General features: G+C 36.5%; 1 protein-coding gene across 3 annotated transcripts in view; it reads right to left on the bottom strand.

Moving 5' to 3' along the window:
• Nucleotides 1-20,282, bottom strand: part of LOC120623700 (teneurin-m) — a 389,304-nt gene that overhangs the window by 248,950 nt on the left and 120,072 nt on the right. The window lies entirely within an intron of this gene.

Here is a 20,282-nt window from a genome sequence, read left to right as displayed (position 1 = left end):
AAAGTTAGAGGTACGAGCTTGGATTCGAAATCGGCTCCCCGAATGTGAAGTCAAGCTCTTACCCAATGTATCCATCGAAAAGTATTTTCAATAAGGAAAGTTGATAAATAAGACTTCTATAATTGTATACCTATGTACTTTTTGTTAGAGTTTAATAAATAAGTTTTCGTAATCTTCATACATCACTGAAAAGGATAAAAGAGTAAATACTGAAAGAATCCGGCAAGACGTACAATATTGGAGGCTTAATTAAACCCATCAATACGTGCTACGTTAAAACAGTACTCGACTTCGCGATCTATAGGTGTTTAGGTATTTTGCTAATAGGTTGTGAATACCTAGAGTATCGCTGCACAAGTTATAAGATACTGCGGGTAAATCTCTAATTTGACAAAGTTATTAGTGTCTTTATTGTATGTATGTAAGTTGTTTCAAAATAAAGCTGTGATATCTTCCTTTTCGGGGAGACCGATTGCTATCTCCGGCACGCCTATAACTTTCGGGGCGAGGCGCGTTGGAAGCAATGAAATAACTTGCTTTAACTGTTTATATATAACATTATGGTTGATAGACTGCGTAATGTTATCAATGTGTTATTTTAAATCTAAAACTGAGGGACCTGCGCTGTTTTTGGCCGGTAATGAATTGATAGTGATGTCTGGAGGCGTTTCTATGAAAATGATTATTTTTATTGATTAAGGCCAAAACAGTTTACTTAAAAAGAAATCCATTAACCCCAGTCTTAAGAAGCCTATTAAAAATATGGTGGGAAAATCTCATGGAATTGCTAAAAATATTAAAATATCATCAAGATGAAACATAGGTTACAAAAAAATAAGTTATGACAAATCCATACGTTTGCATTTAACTTTAAACGAGTATGGGTTAGTAGAGACGTAGCGCATTGTATATATACGCAACAAGTACACGCGGGCAGGTATTATTGGCTGCACAAATATTATAGCGCCGTAAGAAACTGCTTTCGCTTATGTCTTGTAGCCTTGCAAACGTTTCTTGAGGCGGGTGTTTACTACGGATTCCCGTCTTATCGGGGGCCCGCAGGCGGGGCCTCAGCGTATTTTTGTTAACAACTTCTTTTCAGAAATTTTCACTTGAGGTACATTGTTGCGGGGCGCACTTTGATTTTCTTGTTATCGGCTTATGTACCACATTTCGAATGTAGCTAGAGGGACAAGTTTAACCTTTTTTTTTTTTAAATAAAGAAAGTTTTTATTTAACTCGGGATGAAATGGAGCGATTTTATTTTATTTGACAATGTAGTTGGCACCGAATCTCTTTTGAAGATACTTGCTTTTGTAAGGATTTTGTATTCTATTTTAGTGACTATCCTCACCGCAATCCGCAAGTTTCTAATTATGCCAAGCAAAGACTGAAATATTATTTCGTATTAATATCATGTCCTCTGGAAGGCGGCCTAGTGAATGTCTAGTGCCTTTTCAGCGAGTCCGCCAATTGTACCTTATAATTTAATAAATAAATAAATATACTACGACAATACACACATCGCCATCTAGTCCCAAAGTAAGCGTAGCTTGTGTTATGGGTACTAAGATAACTGATGAAAATTTATATGAATAATATACATAAATACTTATATAGATAAACACCCAGACACTAAAAACATTCGTGTTTATCACACAAAAATTTTCCAGTTGTAGGAATTGAACCCGTGGGTTCGAGTCCAAACACTGCTTGAGACTCAGAAATCAGTCGACCGTCGAAATAGGTTTTCCAGATTAGGCTAAATGATTAAGTACTGGGTTTTAGTGTCAAAGAATTAGCTTGGAGCTAGTAAATTGGTTTTGCCTAGCTCTATGTCTTCGAGAGCATGTAAACCTATAGAACTGTTTGTATTCAAAATATGGGATGATAATCGTTAAAGCCCACCACAATCCACTTTACAGCAGCGTGCATGGTCTGAATTCTTCGCCTTAGCGGAGGCTATGTAGAAACATATTAATAGACTGAGAATGGAGATGATTGTCAATAACATAAAAGTGTCGTGTAACTAATTTTCATCGCAACTTTCTCCCATCTTAAACGATATATAACCTTCAAAAACTTTTCTAGCAGCCCCCTCCGACTGGGGAAAAATGCGAACACAGTATTTGTATTAACGTTACAAATTTATTTCTCCACACGCATTATGCGAGAAAGCGACTTATTGTTCGAGAAATAGAGGTTACATTGCGTTTAAGTGTGCTCAGAGATGTTACTTGCTACGTACCAAAATTGCCTCTTCCCTCAATCTCTTCTTTTCCTTTTGTTGCGACACAGCATTTCGGATTTGTATTTTATTTTCTATTATTTATTGCCGACGAAACGGATGTGTCAATATCAGTTCTAGTTTGTTAGTTCTCGTGTAATTCGAGCTCGATGCGAGCACCGTGACGTTTTATTTCAGTTGTACTTTATGTACCTAATGGTTCGTATGGTACCTACTATTGAAGTGAATTTTATAAGTGCGGTAAAAAAAACCATTGTAGATTTGTTGAGGTATTTGTCATGTATTGACCCTACAGAGGTTTTGGTAGTCAGTTGATTCCCAACCGTCGTTATAAATAGACGTGCGTAAAATTAATAGGCAGTTTTCTGGGGATTTTCTGTATAATCAATAACTTTCTTAGCGAACGCAAAATAATAAATTTTTGCTGCAATTTGCTAAAGGATAACTAATAAAAGAAGGAAAAAAAACTTATGTTACATCGTGATAATGTAGCTTTTTATTGCTATAAAAATAGATTTTCCCTAAACGTCTCACGGATACAGTAAAGGATATGGAGAACAATCAAAAAAATAAGACCAAATGTGCATCAAAGCGAGCGTACCCGCGTGCTATAGCTAGTAGGTACAACATAAAATTGAACACAACCCGTTATACACAAGCAGTCGATCGGCACAAAGACGTGCTGCGAGTTCTCTAACGCCCTATTTACATCGTTAGCTTTCCATTTTGCAACCATTTTGTATCCATTTTGCACCTAAAATTGTTGGTAAATGTGGAAAGGTTCAACCTTTACCCTGTGTAGAGACAATCTACCAATAATAACTGTATCTATACTAATAATAAAGCTATAGTGTTCTGTTTATGTTTCATCGCACTAATATTATGGGCTCAGATAAACTGCCATTACAGGTTAGTCCTACGGGCTACTATGTTATACTGCATCATCATTTGATGAGATGATTTAACAATGCGGGCGGGCGATGTAAGGCGCTTGGTCGGAGTATATTGTGTAGAATGAAAGATGAAAGTTACATCTTATGAATTATTTATCAGATGTAGTTTCCAAACAGTGCTAATAATTGACACAATAGTAGAGTTATTACAAGTTTGCCAGCTTTGTTTGTCTGTTTGTTGGTCTCAACCCCATCAACAATGCCTCATTCCTTAGACAAACTATATGGCTTAGATAACAATTTGGTGTCATATATACATAGTTAGTTGTAACAGTCAGAGTTAGAATTGTTCTAAAATCCATCGTACAACAAAAATGTTTTTATAAAACGGCAAATTCCAGAATTTTGCAATATTGCACAGCTAAATCTGATTCTAGAGCACTGCTTCCAATTAGATTCGTTAAAACTTGCAAAGCGAAAATTGTACAAAACACTGAACATGGGCAAATCTCAAACTAAGGCTTCCCGCACACCGCAGACTTTTGATCTGTTGATAGTACCAGCATCGGTGACGGGAACGTAAGTTCTTTTAAATCCACTCTAAGAATGAGTTAATTTGGTAGTCCCGTGATAAAACAGTGAGTAGGTGACAGTGCAAAAAGTGATTATGACAGAATACAACAATGAGCGATGGTCTGTAGTCTAAGTTTTCAAGCCAATCGACGTAGTGTAAATCTGTTATTATTTGTAGAGGAAACGTCATGATTAGAAAACATAAAATAAATTTGACAAATTTACGTTACTCCTTAGTAAAGTTTGTTAATATAATACAAGGGTCTCTGGATGTCAATGTAGAATGGCAGATATACGGTTAACAAAAATATTGACTTTTTGGTTTGCTGATGCGTTACATTACAACTTACTTTCATACCGTGACACAGTGCGTTGACATCTTACAACTTTGTAAAATTATAGAACGCACATAGCGGTGATTAAGTGTCTATGGATACGACACCATTTGAACACAAGTCAGTATCAGGGCACAAATATAATTAACAAACGCATAATAAATAAAAGCAACTCTCACCTACCATTCATATGTTAACTGTAATGGTACAGTTAACATATGAATGGTAGGTAATGGTAGTACGACATTCATTAATTCATTAATTCATTTGAACGACAATCAAATAAGAAGCGTCGACAGTTTTCACCTAAAATCCTTGTATTGTGCTAAATCAGTAGAATGAAAATTAGCCATGGTTAAAACATCTTTTGTAAAGGCGCAATTTTTTTTTTATTTGTTATATTATATGAAGTCAGAAGAATTCTGATGTCGATAACAAGTAATATAACAAGTAAACTATCACCCGATCAAAAGTCTGCGGAGGTTCTTAGCAAAAATTTAGCGAAGCAAACCACTCGAAAACTAAAATCTCGAGACAAAGGCCATCGGACGGCAGGGGCCTGGCGGTGAAGGCGAACTATCGACAAGTTGCGAAGCGAAAGACGCCAGCGAAAGCGAAAACTCGGCGGTTATTTTCATTTAAGTTTCAAATTGGCGGCGCTTGTTTGCGCAAATTCTATTGAAATAAGTATTTGATGATGGGAAAACAGTCGCAACTCTAAACCATTAAAATACACAAAAAAATACATAAAATATACAAAATCTTTATAGAAATTCTTTTTTTTATTTTTCTTTCTTTTTTGCACCTACCACAAATGTTTTTTTTTTTTTAAATGAAACGAGTGTAGAGAATACTTCAGTTTACTTTAGTGGTACCGTTACAAATCAAGAATGTGAATGATGATGATCTTTTTAATATTTTGTAAAATATAATCCTTTAGCTGATGACCTAAAAATTTAACGTTATTAAATTATTTTATGGACTTTGGTAATTTATTGTTAGTTTAAAAATGTCTATGCACATTTTTTTCTTGTGCAATAAGGTTAAAAAAAGTCTTTCGGGCCAAAATTTAGTCACTGCTCTAATTAGATCTTCCCTCACGGCATGGCACTGTGTATTCCACATAATATTATTGTAAGTAAATAATTTATTGCGTCGTAACAGTCATTTATTTATCATTTGATGGCAGTGGGCAGTAACCCTGTTTTCCGAGTCCAAGGTCGTGGGTTCGATTCCCAAAACTTATTCATCAGTTATCTTAGTACCCATTACACAAGCTACGCTTACTTTGGGACTAGATGGCGATGTGGGTAATGCCGTAGTATATTTATTTATTTAATTTTCATAATATTTTAATTATTACAAGTGATTTTACTTACACTTGGAGGAACTATCAATTTTATAACTTACAGTCGCTTTGAGACGGATATGAAGGCATATCCTCATTTCGGCGTCTTCAGTAGGAGAGCCGTAGCTTAGCGATAAAAGCGCTCGGGCCGCGATTGCCAGAGAGTCGTAGGTTCAAATCCTGTCCGTTCCGATTATTTTTATATGCATTCTGCCATAAAAGCCATTTATTTATTCATGTTCTTGTTTAATTTAAGTTTGTGTAAGTTTTAGTTTTATTGGCTCTCTTTTACAGTTTATTTGGATTTTTATTTTTTAATTTAAATTTCTTTCTTAAATTTACTCGGGCGTCGCGGTTGTTTGCTCAGTCTGATACTGGTGCAGACTGAAAATCAGCGCTGAGCATTGTTCTAATGCACAGCATAAGGCTGAGTTTGCGGCCATTTGCCATATTGTTAATATTAATTGATGATTCTTTTAGTTATTAATCTTGTATTAACAATAGTGTATGGCAATAAAGGATTTTTATTATTATTATATTTTTTGAATTAAATTCAAATCTCTTCTTTACGAAGGTATAATTAACAGAGCACGGGCCGGAACCAAGTGCAAAATCAGGGGAATCATGTCAAAAACTTTCGCACCAGGCGACATGTGTTTAATATAACGGCTTTTTGTAGGAGTGTATATGCAGACTTATGCATATTTAGCGTTTTAAGCCCTAGGTATTACTCCTGTGGATGAAATAATTATAGGGATAGTTTTGGAGCTATTGATTTACCACTGTGTTTTTATTTCTATGGCTAGATCTGTGTATTTTGAGATTTTATCGGTGTAGGTGGTGGTTAAATTATGGGTGTTATAGATTGCAATGTCTATCAAATAAACTGATTTATTTTCTTTATCTAGAATTGTTATGTCTGGTCTGTTGTTGTGTATAGTTTTATATATACTATAGTTCCATCCCAGTAAACCCTGTAACTATTATTTTCTAAGACTGATTGTGGTTGGTATTTATTTATTATTATTATTATTATTATTATTTATTCATTCTAATTTAAGTTTATAAATTTCCCATCTTCTCTTCACGTTGCCACCGTGTCACGAAAATTGTAGTGGAATAGGGATCGATAAGTGAATTGGAGGTGCGATCTTCTTGTAAGATGCGCGGCGTAAATCTTGGCGATGGAAAAATTTCGGAAATTGTCCCCGAGATTTATCGCCTTGCCGTGCCGCGGATGAAATTGTTTTTTGATTTTGCGACACAAGCGAGGGCGAAGGGCACCAGGAAAGGCGTGATGGAAAAGTACGTTTTGATTTGATTTTGTTTAAGAATAATACTAACAATAATTAAATTTGTATGTGGTTTTTTTTTTTATAAATTTTCAATCGCGTCTTTTTATGTTTTACACTGTTGAAAAGTTAAAAAAATGCATGTACATAAATAATAGATACAATTCTACGTTAACAACGTTTTTCGCGATTAAAATATCCGTTGCTTCAATGGTGAAGGAAAACTGCATGCCTGAGAGTCCACCAATTCGCACTGGGCCGGAGCTGTTCTCTGGGTAAGTATGGCGGTTATATTAAACCCATACCCCTAATCGATTTCTACGCGATATCGTACCGGAACGTTTAATCGCTTAGCAGCGCGTCTTCGCCGGTAAGGTGGTAGCTAGCCACGACCGAAGCTTCTTACCAAGACCAGAGAAAATTTAAAAATTATAAATACCCAAATTGCCACTGCTGGTTTTCGAACCCAGGAACTCCCACTTAAAACCACAGCGTTCACATCTATGCCAGGGAGGCAATCAAAAATGTTATTGACAATTAATCTTTGTCAATATACAACCATTGCCAAAGAAATATTTAGTTACTAGCTGTTGCCCGCGACTTCGTCTGCGTTTGTTTTTTGATGTGGCATTAAATTTAGTAGTAGTTCCAAAGAAGTTTAAAGTATTCAGTATCGCTAAGCCTTAAATGAGGGGTTTGCTGCTGTCCGCTGAGGAGTTCTGTCCTCTAGCTCTAGCCACAAATTAACCTCTATAGTACAAAAATAATTATTTAAATCGGTTATAATTTGTTTGGAGTTATGGTGGAAAAACCTCAAACACTTTCATCCCCTCTCCCAAAGGAACCGAGCTTAGTGTCGGGAAAAAAAGTATCCTATATTATTTCTAACACTTCCAAGAATATGTGTACAAAGCTTCATGAGGATCGGTTAAGTAGTTTTTGTGTGAAAGCGTAACAAACAAACTTACATTCACATTTTGACGGCCGATTGGCGCAGTGGGCAGCGACCCTGCTTTCTGAGCCAAGGCCGTGGGTTCGATTCCCACAACTGGACAATGTTTGTGTGATGAACATGAATGTTTTTCAGTGTCTGGGTGTTTATCTATATATTATAAGTATTTATGTATGTTATTCATATAATTATTCATCAGTCATCTTAGTACCCATAACACAAGCTACGCTTACTTTGGGGCTAGATGGCGATGTGTGTATTGTCGTAGTATATTTATTTATTTATTTATTTATTTATTTATTTATTTATAATAGTAGGGATTACATAGCTTGCTATGCTTATTTAAGTTTTATTTCGGTACGCCGGTTATTTTGTGTATTATTTCATATACTCGTATTTATTCAATATTTATAGATTAAGCAAGTAATATTATTAAGCAAGCGATAGAATATTAGTTAGGTTTTCAAATCAGACTATCCGTTTTCAGACATCGGTCGTTGTCATGGCAACAATATGCAAACAACATCAAGCTATATTTCTTGGCTTAGTTGCTCAGTGCAACTTGAGGCTCTTAATGAAGGCCATAGCAATGGAATCGCTGGCACAGCCCGGATATTCGGGATCATCATATCGCCCCTTTACCAGCCCACTACAGTGCACGGGTGTCCTCCCACAATGAGAAGAGGTTAAGACGCCATGCTGGCCCAGTGTGGATTGGTGGACTCCACACACTTCTGATAGCATTATCATGAACTCTCAGACATGCAGGTTTCCTCACGATGTTTTCCTTCACCGTTGAAGCAAGTGATATTTTTATTTACTTAAAACGCACATAACTTAGGTTAGTTAAAGAGGTGCAATCTGAGGTTCGAACTCGGCCCCCGGAAAGCAAAGTCGAGCTTCTACCCACTATCGCTAGCGCTATCACCGCTCCATATTTATATTCGGCATTGGGACCTATGATTTATAATCTTTATTAAAGTAGATTTAAGAAACGCAAGCTTATTTGTTTTCCGTACATTTTTAATAGAAACCTTTGGTATTTACGTAAAAGTTTTCTGGTGTAAACTTAGTCAGAATTTAAAACGTCCAGCCACCATCGTGACGTACGATGTGTAAACGTGGCAGTGACCAAAAAAATATTAAAAGGAAAACCGAAGGAAATATCGAAATAATTCAGCAACTGGAAGACGTAGGAAACGTAATAAATTTTAATCCCGATTACACGGACCTCTTTCGTTTGGCGGACTTTACAAAATTTCAGATTATTTCCCCCGCATTTCTCAGGCCTTTGGGTTTCGCGAGGCAAAAAGATTTACATAAAAAGAAACTTTTCGTCGTCGAAATTATGATTCAATTAGTATTAAAGGATTGGATCCTCAAAGGGCTCGGACTTTTTCGGGTTTGCCGAGTACAACTGATGGAGTCCCCCCCTTTGTGCTTTCGAGCAAACTAAGCAGGTTTCGGCTTTGTATCTCGAGACTGTCGCATAAAGGTATTGGGTACGAATAACGAGTGGAAACATGTTTTAGATGTGTGGACCTTGTGGTAAGACGCAAGCGGATACCAAAATGCCAAATGTTGACTTATAAGAATGCCAATACATACGAGTACTATGGACGTAAATATTTTATCAAACAATCTAAAATGATTAGTCAGAGTGCAGATTTTTCAATGAATTCGAATTTTGATACAAAAAAATTGATTCGGATGTTAGTGGCGTAATAATAATAAAGTTGAGAACCACATAACGATAATCTGGTGAAAGCTGAAAAGGAAAAAGTATCTAAATACTTGGATCTTGCTCACGAGATTACCGCCATGTGGAATGTTGAGTCGACTGTTATTGTTTCGGTAACAGTAAAAGCTTCGACCAACATCTTAAGAAGCTTTCGCTTGGTTGTTGGATCAAGGGTCGGATATAGAAGGCAGTAGTCCTTGAAACGGCGCGTATACCTCCTCACAAGGTTCCTTACTTTGCAGCCCTAACCGCCGGTTGCTTGGGCATTCAAAAGCGGAGGGTGGATGTTTTTTCTAATAAATTTTTAATAGTGTTTTATATTTTTTTAAGCATTGTTAAGAATTAAAAAAATAAATGAAAAGCAATAAGCTAAGAAAAGATTCTCAAGAAATAGTCAATCTACGAGTATGTTTTAACTCGAACTTAATTGCATACGTCACCTTCAACTTTTGTGTGTGTTTTTACTTTATAAAAGACGAGTAAATCTCAAATCATTTGTCTGTTATGTATTGTAAATATATAATAATAATCTTCGGCAATGTACTACTCTCTACGCACGTCTGACTCGACACCGGAGTATCAGGTTGACTTTACAATGAATAATTGTTACGTAAAAAGTGTATTGTAAAGTCAACACGGCCGAGTGGCGCAGTGGGCAGCGACCCTGCTTTCTGAGTCCAAGGCCGTGGGTTCGATTCCCACAACTGGAGAGTGTTTGTATGATGAACATGAATGTTTTTCAGTGTCTGGGTGTTTATCTGTATATTATAAGTATTTATGTGTATTATATTAATAAAAAAATATTCATCAGCTGTCTCAGTACCCATAACACAAGCTACGCTTACTTTGGGGCTAGATGGCGATGTGTGTATTGGCGTAAAAAAAAAAAAAACATCTCCTCAGAATACTCCGGTGGAGGGAAACGTGCTTAGAGAGTACTTATTATAATTTTATTTTATGTAACATTATGAAGATAACTTCTGGTACTGGTATTGAATATGGTTTTATATATCCACCTTGATAGATAATGTTAATCAGGGTACTTTTCTTCCCTTATATCTAATAACGATGTGTGCTTATATCGAACCCCTATTTAAAAGTTCCATAATTAAGTTTTTAGTTTGCTGTCAATTTGTATGTATTCGTATGGTTTATTAGCGGCGACTTAATTGGTGTATGTGTAATAATTTTTTGTATTACCTGTAAGTATTAAGTAGCAAACTGTTTGTGCCTTAGGTTTGAATACATTTATTCTCAAAAGAAACAGTTTCACTTAATGAGAAATTAAAATTAACATAAAGAAGTGGTAATATATTATATAGTTAGTGAGATACAAAACAAAACAAATACAAAAGGTGGCGTAGCGTTTATAAAAAATTTAAACAATGCTTTTTCAGCTTATTTTTAAATGATTTAAAAGATTTCTCGCAAAAAATCTCTTTGGGTAGACCATAGTAAAGTAGTGCTCCCTAAACCTGCATAGTTTTACTGCCATACTTAGTTCCTTAGGCCTTAATAAATAAAATAAAATAACCTGATAGACAATTTACTATAAAAAAAATATCATGGCGTTCTTTTTCCCGGCATTACGTGGTCACAGTTTTCGAAAAACGTTTAATAGAGAATTCCTTATTGAGCACGTAAAACAAATGAAATCTGTCACCGCTAACACTTCGTGTTTGTAACCGACCCTTAACCCAGGGATTAAGTAAAGAATTATACATTTTTCTCTCGCTCATCACAACCCCGCGATTATTCCGACCCGTTCGTTAACTTCGAGATATTCGTCTTGAGGATTACGGCGCTTTGAGTGAACGAATTTCACAGCGCTCCCTTGACGGGTGGATGCCTCAGATCCGCAATTGCCGCTTGCAAATTGCAAAATAGCAAAGGCAATGAAGAATACGACTAAGTGCAACATTAGTGTTTCTTAAGTGTGAATGAGTGAACGTTCATTTTTATAGTTTAGACAGCCGCTTGGCGCAGTGGGCAGCGACTCTGCTTTCTGCGTCCAAGGCCTTTTCGATTCCCACAGCTGGAAAAATGATTTTGTGATGAACACGAATGTTTTTCAGTGTCTGCGTGTTTATCTGTACATTATAAATATTTATGTGTTTATATTCATCAGCTGTCTTAGTACCCATGACACAAGATACGCTTACTTGGGAGCTAGATGGAGATGTGTGTTAAATAATAAAAAGTGGACTAGCTGATGCCCGCGTTCTTTGTCCGCGTTTATTACGTTTTTTATTACTAATTCCGTAAGATCCGTTTGTTATTCTGGAATAAAAAGCCTACGCCACTCTTCGTCTTTTCAACTAACTCTATGCCAAAAATTAAGTTGATTGGTTGCTGAGTTTTAGTTACCTAGTAGGTAACTAACTAACAAGCAAACAGACTTTCGCATTTATAATATTTGTTAGACAGGCGATCCAACCCGACTTCGCACGGGTATAAATGAAGAAAGAGAGTGAAACTATTGCCATGTAAATTTATATATAGGCGACTTAGTGGCCAAATATCTTTTTTCCGTCCATGCCAAAAATCTAGAATACAAAAATGTATGTTGCTTAGTTATTGCGTAAAGGAAGGAGAAACAAACAAACAAACACTTTATTGTTTTTGTTATATTAGTAAGGATGTACTAGACTTAAATTGAAATACAAGGTTTCTTAGTTTAGCATCAGAAGCTTGTAGTAAAATAATTAATTAAGGTGAAAAGGATGCCACATCCTATAAAATAAGAAAACCTCTTACTATATTGTTTAGACTTATTATTATTTTCTAATAATATAAAATATTATTTTCTAATAATATAAAAATATGATAGCTTTCAAAAACTCGTGAACATTCAAGAGTATTCAAGTTATTGTAGGCATCTTTTTCCATTTACACATATTTCAGATAGAGAACCGTGACCCTTGCTTGACAACCCTACTTGTGTCACTAATGACGTCACATTTCCTTCGAAACCCCGTAATACGGACGTCGAATACGTTGAAGTCTCAAAAAAATATACGTCATTTATAAAGCTATAATACAGCCGGGTTAGTTGCAATACGAACTTCTTTTTATTATTGCAAAAAAGTATTTCTAACTCGGCGAGATAGCGTCAAGCTAAGCTGAGCTTCATTTTGTTATGTTTCTTAAAGAAATACTTTTCCGCGGGAATGTTTCACTTCATTTTGCTCTCGCTGGGGCAAGTTTCATTTTAAATAAAGTGGAATTACATAATCTTTTCCTTGCTAACTCGATTTTTCACGTCCGTCTACTGCATAGCTGTGTTATACTAATCTCTTCACAGTTATAAACTTATATAGTATTGCCACAGATTAAGAAGAGAAAATATACGGAGAAAGAAGCTATCCTGACAGTGCAATAATGTGCAAGGTAGTTCTGCAGGGTGATAACGTATCTCGCGACAGGCGTAAATCTTGCACTGCTGACAAACGTCACTTTTCCATATGGAGTGTCTGGATAGCTTCTTTCTCCATATATTTTATCTCCTTAATCTGTGGCAGTACTATATAAGTTTATAACTGTGAAGAGATTAGTATAACACAGCTATGCAGTAGACGGACGTGAAAAATCGAGTTTGCAAGGAAAATATTATGTAATTCAACTTTACTTTTCCATACAATAAATAAACAAAAGTGACGTTTGACAGCAGTGATTGCAAGATTTACGCCTGTCGCAAGCCTGTCGCGACATACGTTATCAACCTTGATTACGTATGTCGCGACAGGCTTGCGGGTCCGGGCTAGGAATGGAACCTTTCTGAACTTGACAGTGTATAATAATGTGTCTATGTAGGTCCCCTAGATAGACTTATACACTGTCAAGACGCCGTCTAGACGACACGTGCTCAAAGTGTAAGCCCATCATCAGCGTCACCAAGAGATTACAGTCCATCAGTAGTAGTAGATATTTTTGTAAACGAGCTCATCTTGGGAAGAAATAAGCTTAAAAATTAAGTATGGCATTAGCACACACAAGATGTGGAACAAAAATCGACATACATATACTGCGAAAATATATTTATATTTATACTAGCTGTTGCCCGCGACTTCGTCTGCGATTGATTTTGTTTTTTTGATGTGGCATTAAATAGTTGTAGATCTACAAAAATTTTAAGTATTCAGTATTGCTTAGCTTAAATAAGGGATTCCCAGTCTCCTAACACAGTTTAGACAAAATAAAATACATAATTTAACCTCTATAGTACAAAAATAATTATTTAAATCAGTTATAATTTGTCGGAGTTATGGTGTAAAATCGTCAAACACTCATCCCCTCTCCCAAAGGAACCGAGCTTAATGTCGGGATAAATATTACTTCTAACACTTCCAAGAATATGTGGACAAAGTTTCATGAGGATCGGTTAAGTAGTTTTTGCGTAAAACAAACAAACTTACATTGACATTTATAATATTAGTAGGGACGCACCATCTACCTCTGTTCTTGAGCTGTCTCTTACGCTATTGGTTGCCTGCAAGAGATCGCTATGTAGAGATAAGACCACCAAGTTGTATAATTTGCGATCAATTTTTATTTACAATTTTTCTATATGTTCATGTGGTGTTCAATAAAAGTGTATTTATTAATTCATTCAAAATCTTTAGTTCTATTGTATTGTTTTCGAATTAGTTAATGTTTAGATCGATAAATAACTAATGAAAGTAGCATGAGCTAAACAGACATGGCATTTAAAGTTCATAACCGAAAGACTCAAAGTTTTCTATTATAATGGGACAACTAAACGGTCGTACACGCATATGGAAATTTAAAAGAACATCCATTCATTAAACAGACACACATAAAAATTTAACGAAGCGTCGCCATATTAACGTACTTCCGGCATACACTTAAGAGTTGAGAAAAAACTATTTGTCTCTGTCGTATGTATAAAAAATGCGTTTCCGTGCAAAGGGGATAGATATATGTTTTGTATGAGAGTTCATCTGTCTCTTGTCGGTCCATCGGGCATTTAATGGGGGTAATTAAGGGGCACACTTGTCTCTCTACGAAAATATCACGGGTGTAAAAATGTCAGTGATGCTGCGTATCAAATTTCGTAACACGTTCCAACGTTTAGCCAAAATCTATAGATACTACTCCAAAATCTATAGATCAATTAATACGGTTAGTATAGCCATACTCGACTGGGTAGAGTAAGAAAAGGATAGCACAATTAAATTTAATCTTCGATATGTACGTTATAGATTAAACTGATAAATATATTGCTTTTTTAAGCACGATCGAGGTAAGAACTAAACTTACAAAATATGAAACGAGCGAACGACCCGAATGACCCGTGAAAATACAAAACAACTCATGACCACTGTATTAGGTTTTAAGAGGGATGTAGGGATTTTTTAAACAATCGCGATAGTCCATAACGTTCGCACGATAGGACAGAAATCTGAGTGTCTATGAAATTTTCTACCCATTGATATATTATGTTACCATCGTAACTTCTAACCTATGTTTGATACATTACAGTATTGTCAGTGTTTTAAATATACGGTGCCCTTTATATTTGATATAATCATAGAACATATGATCAAATAGGTTAAAAATCTAACACTATTTATATTTTTACTCACAATTCACTGACTAAAAATTATAGTACTTAATAAAATATATTATGGATTTTATTAACGATTGTCAATGATATTTTTTTAATTAAGCGACAGGCTATGTCCCGTTCGCATCGCTTTACGACGCCGAACGCCGGTAAAAGTGTTTGTGGGAATGCAAAATGAAGCATGTGATTGCACGGGAATCGCATTACTGAAAAACCAGGATACTCAAGGACTAGAAGTGAATATCTAGATTTTATTCTAGGGTGGAGGCAAAGACGTGAATCCAGAAGAAGAGATATACAAAGTAGCTCATGGGAAGTATACGGTGAAGGTGACGCGAGTTTCACTCTTTTTGTTGCCCCAAATACATTATCATCATGATCCACACCCAATAAACATCCCACTGCTGGGCACACGTCTCGTCTCTCATAGGAAATATGGTTTTATAACATTGATCCACCACGTTGCTCCAACGCGGTTTGGTGGGCTTTAAAGACTATTACCACAATTAAGGTTTATTAATCGGGACCGACGGCTTTACGTGTTCTCTGACGCACAGGGGGCTGACACCGTCAACTTCCTAACTCCGGGTTTGTACCGGAAATTGGTTCTTTAATGCAAAATTGTATCATTTGGCCTGACTCAAAATTCAAACCCAGGGCCTCGTGATACGTAGTTGAATATGTTAATCACTAGACCAACGAGCAGAACAATTTATATCAAGACAATTTTAACCGTAAAAAAAATATATTGTTTAAGCAATGACGCATCTCAGGTGACTTATCCATGTCACTTCCAGATAAGCAGACAGGCTCCGGAGTTGAGAGGGACGCCGTGACAACTCAGCTCAAGGCTACATTAGGCCGGGATACGACTAGCGACAAAGTCAAAAAGTGTGCCATATTTATTTATTTATTTATGAAAAAAGTATTTCGTATAAACTGGAAGTTTAAAATATTTTAAAGCTGTCAGTGATTTTTTTCCAAGAGATTTGTCCCAGGTTAGATTCATGGTAGAGACAATACGGAAATATAAAGTCTTAATTTTTGATACGGGCAAAAAAAACAAAGAAGCCTTCGGACAGCCGACAGAATTGGAAACTCAAAACAATGGAATAACTGTGTTAAGACAATAAATAGATAGATTGATAGATTCATTACCACTATAGAGCACGGGTCTCTTCCAACAATAACAAAGAGTTAGGGCCGTAGTCCACTACGCTAGTCTAGTGCGGATTGGTGGAGTTTATATTTTAAAGTTATACAAACATTGTTATGGAAATGTGGTACTGCTAAAGCAATCTCTTCCAGAAGAAACCCCGATGAAAGTAATCTAAGATTATAAATTTTAGCGGCGTTATAAATAAAATAATACTGAATTTAAACATTAATATCTATTATAAATATTAAAATTATATTAAAAATACTTCAATAATTGAAATAATATTTATCAAAAGCACAGTTATAACAACGTACCAAACAGTATACAAAAACTAAACTTGTTAAGTGGTTATCATAACGTTACTTACTGCTACAGAAAGTCGTTGGTGACACAAAATCACAAGATTTTACCAATCCAGTCAAAAACGCATATTATACGAGTATATTCAATAAATGAGCGTGCCATACGTCGCTTGTCGCACTACGTCTTGAGCATGTCGAGGTCATCAGTGACGCGATTCGGTAAGTTTTGCCGCTACCAAATAGTCGCGCCGCTGGTCGCGGCCTAACGTACCCTCAGCCTCTCGTAGCGTACTCTAATGGATTTTTATCGCGTCGCACTCCATGGCAATTGAATAGGAAATCCAACGGAGACCCGGTTTTAATTTGCCTACCGTAGAACTCTATAATCGACCGAGATTTCATTGAATGCAATTAAATTGGAATTCATGCGATGGGCACTGCCCTCGACTGCAGTCGATGGAGAATCGAATAGAATTAGTGGATCATTGTGGACCCATTAGGAATCTGAATCTACCTATTATGTAATAAATCTGTTTTAAATATAATTTCTTATTCTACCACCAGTTAGCGTTTGCCAGCAATCTAATCGATGATGTTACAGGTTAAGATCGTAGCGAACCCGCTACCACCATAGATCATAAAGATCTTGCATCATAAAGACTCATATATTATTATATTTTTAATAATATATATTTTATTTAGGAAAAACCAACACATGAAAAGTATAATATAAAATACACACAACGCAACAACATGTCAAGGAGTACATAACAAAAGATCTTAAAATTAGGTATATAAATTAAATAAACTTAAAAAAGAAATATAATGCTACGTACCCAGCGACATACTGACGTAACGTTAACGTATCTGTGGTGTTGTTTCTCCCAAACAGAGACCCTCCCAGATTTTATGTATTTATTATTTTCTTTTTTATCTAGTAATATTTTATTGTATTATACTGTTTTCCGACGAATCTCGTAGCAGAAGAGCTTTTTGTGATAGAGCTCGTCTGGAGAAGTACTACCGCCAATATAATAATACGATCAATATATAAACTTGGATCGCGCGAATCGCTTCGTGAAAAATTTAAACAAATAGGTATTCTTACAGTAGCTTCGCAATACATTTATAATAATATAGTCTTTGTGAGGCAAAATATTACTCTTTATAAATCAAAAGCTGAAATTAACAATCGACTTACCAGAAACGGTCATAAATTAGTGATATCTGCATATCGTCTGCGAAAGGTGCAGAACTCCTTTGTGGGGTTGAGTATACGCTTTTGAACATGATTCCTAAGGAAATTCTTAACCTACCAATGCATACATTTAAAAAAATGTGTAAAAACGCATCTAGTACAGCGAGGTTACTTTACATTTGATGAATTCCTCAATGACAAGGTAGAATGGAAGCAGCCAGCCTCGCTCTCATCTCCCGCAAGATAGCAAAATGATTGTAAATGTTGATGTTGGAAAAGAGCAACTACTGAGTTTCTTGTCGACTCTTCTCGGTAGAATCTGCTTTCCGAACCTGATTTGAATAACCTTGCTTATTTAATAAAATATTCAAAATTCAAAATTAATTTATTTCAAGTAGGCCTAATATAAGCACTTTTAAAACTTCTGTGTGTAGTGACTCTATCACCTCTATATTTGTGCCGGGTGTGGGTGCCTTTGAATTGCAGGTACTTGAGGTTTACTACCTCCACTTAAGGTTGATGGACATAGGTCGCACTTCGTAGGAACATCCTGGGAACTGTTTCTATGTTATAGGCAATGTAGCTATTACCACTAGGCTATTACCGCAAAACTAACCAGCCTGTGTTTTCGCAGGCCTGGGACGCCTACACTTGTTTCTTTATTTTGGGGTTTAGGAAGCGCTTTGTAGTAACGAGTTGAAAGACTTCACGTGTGGATCTTTAAGGTTGAAATGCAAAGTATTCCTAAATATCTCAACCAGTGGCTCCAAGAAGCTGGAAAACCGCGTTTGATTCGCGGTTAAACCTGGTGGATGTGACTACGTTTGCGAGTAGAAATGGTTTTCACTTATCATCAGATGGATCATCAGCCTTTTTATTTCTGAATGATGTTAATCGCTTACCGATGCGACACTGGCCTTAAAAAGGTAATTACGCGAAGCCAAAGTGAACATACTATAAATTTGTATAATGTTTCAAAGTTACCTTTTACACGGGAATTTGAAACAGGAACGACCTTGGAAACAGGAGTAACTATTCAACGTGCAGCAGGACGCAAACAATGTAGCTTGAGAGCTTGCGGCTAACTTTGGGAGCGTGCTTGAAAATCGACGTGTTTCACGCTTTCTGTAATATGGCCTTATAAGTAAAAGGTTTTACCGCGATGCAAATTAGACTTTGGCTGCAGTAATACGAGTAAGCGAAGATTTTCTACTATATAAGTGTGCTATCCGCACTGGGCCAGCCTCGTGGACTACGGCCTTAACCCCTTCTCATTGTGGGAGGAGTCCCGTGCTCTGTAGTGGGCCGGTAATGGGTTGAAAGGATAAATTGTGCTAACCTAAAGTGTTGGTATGGTAGTTTATTGAATTAATATCCCAAATCGGTATGTACGTGGCATTTTATAGAAACGAACCCAGCTCTATTGAGATATTATAATTTTCTAAATTATATATAATTAGGACTTAGGTAACGGTGACTGAAGAAATCTGCATGAGCGAGTTCTTTATAACATTCTCAAATGCATGTGAAGTATACCAAAGCGCAATTGGCCAGCGTCATTCAGCGTCATTTGAGGAGACCCCAAGCCTGATAATGGTTTGATGAAATTATACGGACATAGCGCATATAGAGATGTTTATCTATTAACCAATGCATTGTCGCCACCGCAAATAACTTCTAGCTTCGATGAAGCACCTGTCAGAAACTTTCTGCCAGCTCTAAGCCCAATGGTCGTAAATAGTCCCGCAAATATTACGTACGAACTATTCGGATCCCGAATGTTTTCAATGTTTTCCCGGTGGCTCCGAAAACTTTTCCGAAAACCGAGACCCTGTGTTTGTTTACATACATTTGGTGGCCCCAATTTAAACTATCGCTCGTTGATATAAGGTGTCGAGGATACACAGTTAACCATAAACTTAGTGTTGACTTCTAAGCATAATATCTCAATATCGAGGTAGCAAATACTTTTTTGTAATTTTGTGTACGTGACAAAATTAGAAATACTTAGACTGGAGTTTGGGAAGGGGTGGTGATTCACCCACGTGCCTCGGTGAGCACGTTAAGCTGTTTGCCCAGCGCCTGATCTCTTTCCAGTTAAGTCGGATCTGGAGTCCCATCGAACAATAAGAGTGTGGGAATAGAGTGCATCTGCGTCTGCGTGCACACTTGTGAACTAGTAATTTCCCGCGTAGTTAGGAAATCGACTAAAATAGTTTCCCTGATCGGAAAGTATTAGTAGTCTTTGATAAACGGGGTTTGGAATAGTTGCAAAGCAAACAAAATCCCGCATAACGAGGAGTAAGGGCACAAAGAACGTTGTAAAACTTTTGCCACACTTCAACTGACCACTTCTTACAAAGGTCAGAAAGTAAAAAAAAATACCTAACTCTTTCGGCTTCATGCCACTATTGTAAATAATAGGCCTCTTGCGGATTTGTATATCAGCGGTCCCAATTTAAACTATCGTTGCTCTTATTTGTCGTTTAGTGCGGCGTTTGTACTGCCGTGGTCTGTCGGGCCTAAACCTTTGTTTGGGCAAAATTTCGCTTCGACAATGTTTTGCTTCTCTCACAGTTTCGGGTATAGTTTGTCGGGGACATTATGGGAGTGGTGTTAAATCTTTAATTCACTGTGCCACATCCGGGGACTCC

This window comes from Pararge aegeria, chromosome 5 (genome assembly GCF_905163445.1).
Source record: "Pararge aegeria chromosome 5, ilParAegt1.1, whole genome shotgun sequence".
NCBI lineage: Eukaryota > Metazoa > Arthropoda > Insecta > Lepidoptera > Nymphalidae > Pararge > Pararge aegeria.
The sequence above is the reverse complement of the archived record's forward strand: the minus strand, read 5'-3'. Positions and strand labels throughout refer to the sequence as shown.